Genomic DNA, 7,583 nt, shown 5'->3' with positions numbered 1-7,583 from the left:
CATATGGTGGTTTGAATGAGAATGTCTTGGCTAAAGTCACCACATTGAGACCCAAACCAGAAGAAGCTGTCACTCCCCATGCCTGGGCATCTCAGTGGCCATCTTGTGGCTTCCCTCTGAGCCAGGCCAGTGTACCCCCTCTTCTGTGAATGTCATAGCTCAGCTCTCTTGGTCTCACCATGACATCCATGCAGCAGCCTGTTTGTGAGCATTCCTGATACTCCAGGTTTTCCTGGGGGCAGGTGAGAATACATTAATGAGCAGGCAGAAAATTTTTTTTCCCCAATTGATTTTATAATAAACAAGCAAACAAATATAATATATAGCATGCCATTTGATAATAAATTCAACAGAGAAAATAAATCAGGATGAAGAATGTATGGCCGTGGTTGGGTGGTCCTGACTTTAAATAGCAGGCGTTGATAGAAACCACTGGAATGTCTTTATCAAGGCTACTTTTTCTTCATCTGGGTCTCAAACCCAGAGCCTCATACATGAGAGAAAAGTGCTCTGCCTCACTTCGAGGCATGAACTGTGTATTTCGGAAAGCTACTCCAAAAGGTCTCAACATTTAACCACGTAGAAATGACTAACAGCGAAAGAAACGGGTGCTCTGGCATGCCTTCAAGCCTCACACAGTGCATGCGTGTACTTTAACACCATACATTGTTACATTAATGCCCAGAAGTTTTATGTTTTTAATTAAAACATGTAAAAGTTTAGCCGGGCGGTGGTGGCGCACGCCTTTAATCCCAGCACTCGGGAGGCAGAGGCAGGCGGATCTCTGTGAGTTCGAGACCAGCCTGGTCTACAAGAGCTAGTTCCAGGACAGGCTCCAAAACCACAGAGAAACCCTGTCTCGAAAGACCAAAAAAAAAATAAATGTAAAAGTTTGTGTGTGTGTGTGTGTTGTGGAATATTACTTTAACTCATTAAAGACGTGTTACATTTGTTTCCGCTGCGTTTGTTTAATGATACAAAGAGGAGTTGCTTTGCCTGCCTAAGGCATCTGATTGGTCTAATAAAAACGGAACAATCAATAGCCAGGCAGGAGAGGAACAGGCAGGGCTGGCGGGCAGAGAGAATAAGTAGTGGAGGAATCTAGGCTTGAGAGAGAAGAGAATGAGGGGGAAAGAAAGGGAGAAGCCCGAGGCCAGTCAGGCAGCCACCAGCCAGCTAGACACGGAAGAAGTAAGAAAAGTAGGGGTAGAGAATGAAAGAAAGGTAAAAATTCCCAGGGGGAAATGTAGATGAAGAGAAACAGGGCAGATTAATTCTAAGAGCTGGTGGGACAAGCATAAGGTCGAAATTCATAATTTACATCAAGTCTCTGTGTCTTTATTTGGGAGCTGGTTGGTGGCCCGAAACTCCTCTTTGTATCATTAAACAAGATGTCTCCTGCTACATGTGTGCGTGTCTGTGGGTGTCTGCAGGTGTGCGCACGCCGCAGCATGCATGTGGAGGTCCAAAGATGGCTTTCAGGACTTGGTTCTTGCCTTTCATCTTGTCAAGGCAAGGTCTCTCTTGTTTCTGCCACTGCACAGCCTACAGCAGGCTAGCTAGCTGTACATACAGCAGGCTAGCTAGCCTGCACACGGTACAGTGGATTCTTCTGTTCCTGTCTCCTATCTCACTATAAGAGGGCTGCGATTGCAGGCATGAGACACAGCTTTAATTGGGAAAAGACTTACAGAACCGAGGTTCCCGCGGAGAACAGGAAAGCAGAAGGGAAGGGGTAGCACACCAGCAATATTTATTAGTAAAAAATATCCTCAGGGGACCCTGCCCTACAAGCAAGGTGATTGGGTGGGGCTTCCCCTACATTGGTGTATGTTTTGGGTTAAAGAATTTTGATATTTTTATTGCATGCACTCCTTTAAATGTAATTTGGGTAAAATTACCTCAGACGATAATCTGGTATCCTAAGTAAACCCCAGCCTTACTGCTGTCCATAGGTGTTCTGTGGGGGAATATGTTGTCCTGGTGTCTGACAGGCTCCTGCTGTTCAGATACTTACCAGCAGAGGGCGCGCTGCATCCAAAGACCATCTCAGGGAAACTATGCTTTATAACGAATGCCCTGTGTGCAAGCCTTTAATCTGAGCTGTTGGAAGGGAGACAGGTGGATCTCTGAGTTTGAGGCTAGCCAGGCCTACTAGTTCCAGATCTAGATAGTTCCAGGCCAGCCAGAACCTCCACAAAGGAAACCCTGTCTCAACAACAACAAAAACAACAACAATAGCAATGAGGGTTTTCTGGAATCTTCTCTGCTCTTGGGCTGCCGGGGGACCCAGGAGCTCTCTCTACCCTGGCCCGCTCTTTCTCCCTGTGGCCCCAAGCCCTTTCATTCGGAGGCCTCATGTGGTGGTTTGAATGGAAATGGCTCCTGTAGATTCCTGTCACAGAGAGTGACACTATTAGCAGGTGTGGCCTTGTTGGAGTAGATCCGTCCTTTTTAGAGGAAGTGTGTCACCATGGAGGAGGGGGTTTGAGGTCTTATATGCTCAAGATGTGCCCAGTGTGGTACATGGTTCACTTCCTGCTGCCTGCAGATCAAGATGTAGAACTCTCAGCTCCTTCTCCAGCAGCATTGTCTGCCTGCACGCTGCCATGCGTCTTGCCATGATGGTAATGGACTAAACCTCTGAAACCGTAAGCCAGCCTGAGTAAATGGTTTCCTTTATAAGAGATGTGGTCGTGGTGTCTCTTCACAGCAATAGAAACCCTGTTGCATGAATTCTAATTGGCCTTAATAATAAAAACCCAGAGTCAGATATTGGGGTAAATGCTGAAATATCAGAAAAGTAAAGGGGCCAACCTCTAGAGAGACCTTTTGCCTCTATCAAATCCTCAGACCAAAGTGGACAAGATCCTGTCTCTATGAATCCTCAGACTAAATGGGTTGAACTCCTGTGTCCTCTGTCCTTATCTTTTTAAAAAAAGGTTTATTTATTTATTATGTATACAGCAAAGGAGAGGGCACCAGATCTCATTACAGATGGTTGTGAGTCACCATGTGGTTGCTGGGAATTGAACTCAGGATCTCTGGAAGAGCAGCCAGTGCTCTTAATCTCTGAGCCATCTCTCTAGCCCCCCTCTGTCCTTATATTCCTCTCACTGTCCAGCCATATCCCTTCCTGTCTTCACCCTTCACTTAAAGGTATGGGATCCCAAGTACTGTGATTAAAGGTGTGAGCCACCATTGCCTGGCTCTGTTTCTGTCTTAGACGGATCAATCTTGTGTAGCCCAGGGTGGTCTTGAACTTGTAGAGATCTGTCCGTCTGCCTTTGCTTCCCTAGTGCTGAGATTAAAAGTGTGTGCCATCACTGCCTGGCCTCTGTGGCTAACTAATGGCTTAGCTCTGCACTCTGATCTTCAGGCAAGCCTTATTTGTTAGATCACAAATGAAATATCACCACAAAACTCTAACTAGGACACCTGGTATTTGCTCCTCTTGTGCTCAGGCCCTGTATTTTGGCTCTGCTTTCTGGAGTTGGCCCCCTTCCTTACCCTTTAGTCCTGGTCCAGGCTCTTCCTGGCTGGGACCACTAATGCTGAACAGGTCAAACTACCCCAGTTCTGTCATCACTGTATCCCCTCATCCTCATTGCCTCTGGAACCCCCAACTCGGGAATCTGGTGTGGCCTCTCTGTATGCTCATGGAAGGAAGGGTATCTTGCTCCATGTAGATAGTGCTGTGCATCCCAGGAACTCTAACAGGCTAGGGGACGCCTCAGAAGAGACAGTAGATTTCCATTCTCTCCACTCTGTTTGTGAAAATTCTTTATTTTCACACCAGCCCCTCAGGTCCGCTAAAGTAAATTTAAATGTAGAGAAAAAAAGAAATGAAAGAACACAAGCCAGCCCTTGTTCTACCATGCTGAGATCACCGGAGTCAATTTGATGTGTTCCTTGAAGCGTTTTCCTTCCAGTTGTATAATAAACAATTATTGCAGCCCCACTGTATGGTGGCAGAACCCTCCCTCTGTTTTTCTTTTTTGGGACAGACCTCATTACACACCCCGGGGTAGCCTTACATGCACAGTCTGACTGCCTCAGTGTAGAGAGACTGACAGGCATGCACTAACATCTGGTTGCCCTCTCTGGTGTGTTTTCTAGGTCAGAAGTCAGTGCATTTTGTGTTGTTTCTCTGTCGCTTTCCACCTTGCTTTTTTGAGACAGAGCTCCTTGACCTCGTAGCTCACTGATTGAGCCGGGCCGGCTGCTGGGAAGCCCCAGGGACCGTCCTGTCCTCAGCTACCCAGCACCGGGGTTACAGGTGCCGCTGCCACGCCTGGATTCTTTTTCGTGGATGCCAGAGTCCAAACCCAGGTCCCCATGCTTGTGCGGGAAGCACTTTACCCACTAACCCATCTCCTCGGCCTGGTTTTCTGCTTCTAACTGAAGTATCATATTACTGTAAATAGCTCCTCCATGCTATCAGCTATATTTTGAAAACCATTTATTGACAACCCCGTCTCACTGTATGAAAAGGGAAAGGAACTTGAAAGTTGTCAGAACCAAAACTGAATCCTTGTGCCATCTTTAGCAGGAGGCGCCTTAGGCATGGTGGCCTGATAGACAGTCGCCATGGCAAAGGACTCTGCTGGAGCCACAAGCCCGCCTGGAGGGCAGCTCAGCCTCAGTCAAGGAATACTTGTGTAAGTGCAGCCGCCCAACACCTGTCTGCCCAGTCTTAGGCAGATGCCCCGTTATAATCCTATGACCAAGGGCCACTGCCTAAAATTGGCTGCTGTAAGATATTTCTCTCCTTTCCGCCTTTAAGGCATACCCCCGTGGCAGCCTCTTTCATCCACCAGTGGGTTAATTCGGGCATATGTGTTCCATTGCAATGCGTGGGGATTCCCGAAGATGCACCAGTATTCTTTAGAGACTTGCTTTTGGGCTTTAAAAAAGATTGACATTTAATACGTGTGTATCGGAAGCCTCCTTCATGCCATGCACTGTTGTAGGCATGGGAGAATCAAGCAACGTCACCACCTTATAGAACAGACCTTCCATCAGTAAGGAAACATTCCACAAAGTCCTATCTCCCTGTTGGGGTGGAGCCTGAGATCCCAAACCTCTGTTTCTTTAGTATTTTGGAATATTCACAACCAGAATCTGTGGATGCTGGCTGGAGATAGGAAGATGGCTGGGTCTTGCTGGATAGTAGCCTAGCTCCAGCCAGGTTCAGTGAGAAACCTTGCCTCGGAGGAATCAGGTGGAGAACAACAGGCTAGCTAATGTTCTTCTCTCAGCTCTGTACACATACACACAGGTGTGAACACCCTTACACGTGCTCATACACCACACACACACACACACACCAAAACACCCCAAAGGAAAGAGAAGGGTACACACAGAAATAGCAAGTAAATAGAAAGTTCTGGATTCTTTGCCCTATCTGCTGTTCCATGAGTGAGACTCAAGGAGAATCACCCTTAGATACTTGGGTTCCCTTAAGAAAGGGGGTTGGTGTCTTGTTCCCCCTATATAGGTTTCCAGTGCAGACCAGTGTGTGCCAGAGGGCAGTGTACGAGAGCTGCTGGTGGGAACTCAAGTCAGGGACTCAGAGCGATGGAGAGCCTGCTCCCTGGCTCTCACTGCCCTGACCATATGTGACAATTCACGGTGACGGTGGGAGGAGATGACAGCTGCTGATTTCCTGTACACCTGTCACTTGTCAGGCACAAATGGAAACCACCCAAAGCAGCTGCTGGAGATTTCTGTGGATCCCAACCAAGAGACTTTGTTGCAGCCCTGGCAGGGAGAGGCCTGAGAGGCTGACCCTGAAGGGAGTGGCTGATAGGGATCACGAGAGGTCATTCACGTGTCATAACGTCAGAGGACAGGCCGCGTGGAGGTCCCCGGTGGACCCTACAGACAGAACCTAATGGAATTTTTGAAGGAGCAGGCACATGGGCCAACTGAAGTCAGTCAAGAGAATGGGGGAACATTTCCCTCCACGACTTGGTTCCTAAGGAAAGGTCACCTATGCAGAGTGTGTGTCACAGGAGGGCTGGTCTTGCTCTCAAGACAGTCATGGGTGACCCTCTGAGAACAAAACTTCTGCTTCTCCGACAGGCAGAAGCATAGATGCCCTCGGGCATCTATGGCTCCACTAGAACGCTGGGGCATCAGAGGCTGCAGGGGCGGGGCAAGTGCAGGGGCGGGCCAGGGGCAGGGGCGGGGCAGGTGCAGGGCGGGGCAGGTGGAAGGAAAAGGCTCCATCTCCGCCCAGTGGATTCTTGAGCCAGGGCTTGGGTCTGACCGGGGTAGGTATTTTGGAGCAGACTGGACTTCTGAAGCAGTCCCCCAAACATGTGACCATTCTTAGCACTGGAGATGGTCAGAAATCCTGCGAGGGAAAGGGTGTGGCTCAAGGTAGGGTGAAGGAAAGCTGAGGCTGGAGCTCAAAGCCACGTCAGCTTAGAACACTCCCGAACTATACTGAGCCATGTCCATCACCCGCCCCTCAGTACCCATCACCCGTCCCTCAGTGCGCATCCACCAGTCCCTCAGTGCGCATCCACCAGCCCCTCAGTGCCCATCCGCCTGTCCCTCCGTGCCCATCACCCGTCCCTTAGGGTTTATGGAGCATCTATTGGGCAGCCTCCGGACAGAGTGCTGAATGGCTAAGCTCCTGGGAACACATCCTTGTCCCTCAGTATTCCATGCTCTGGCCATGCCCTATGACTTTGCTTTGGTACAGGTGGCTCCTCAGCCTGGAACCTCCGGCTCTTCAGGGCAGGCTCGCTTCTGGGAATCCCTTTTGCTCTCTCAGGACACACTGGTATGCTTCAGTCACTGGCTCAGGTGTCATGTCCTCTCAGGCATAGGATCCCTCAGTAAAAACAGCTATCGAAAGTCAGGGGTGGTGTTGCATGCATTAAGTCCCAGCATGTGGGAAGTGGAAGCAGGCAGATTTCTGCGCGTTCCAGGCTATCCTAGAGAGTTCCAGGACAGCCAGAGCTACATAGTGAGACCCTATCTCAGAAATGGATGGAATTATTAAGGATGACTCTGACATGGCCTGTGAGACCGTTGGGAGCACCTGGCTCCTACTCATTGCTCTCAGAGCTTTACTCTGGAGACCCTGTCTTGTCTCTCAGATGCCATGAGGAAGAAATAGGAGAGAGCATATTAAAGGGATCCTGGTTCCGGGTGGCTTGGCACAAAGGTGTCTTAGGGTAGAGTTGTTTCTAGCCACAGCCAGATGGGTCATCATCACTTGACAAAACCTCTGATGAGTATACTCTACTCCATGAGTACTTGTGGATTAACAGCTCAGGGGAATGATGAAGGTGGTAGTGATGGTGGTGATAATGGTGATGGTGGTGATGGTGGCGATGATGGTGATGGTGATGATGGTGATGGTGGTGATGGTGATGATAGTGGTGGTGATGGTGGTGATTATGGCGATGGTGGTGATGGTGGTGATTATGGTGATGGTGGTGATTATGGCGATGGTGGTGATGATGGCGATGGTGGTGATGATGGTGATGGTGGTAATGATGGTGATGGTGGTGATGGTGGTAATGATGGTGATGGTGGTGATGGTGGCGATGATGGTGATGGTG

This window comes from Microtus ochrogaster, chromosome 1, assembly GCF_000317375.1.
Source record: "Microtus ochrogaster isolate Prairie Vole_2 chromosome 1, MicOch1.0, whole genome shotgun sequence".
In the NCBI taxonomy this organism is placed as follows: Eukaryota; Metazoa; Chordata; class Mammalia; order Rodentia; family Cricetidae; genus Microtus; species Microtus ochrogaster.
Note: the sequence above shows the minus strand (reverse complement) of the source record.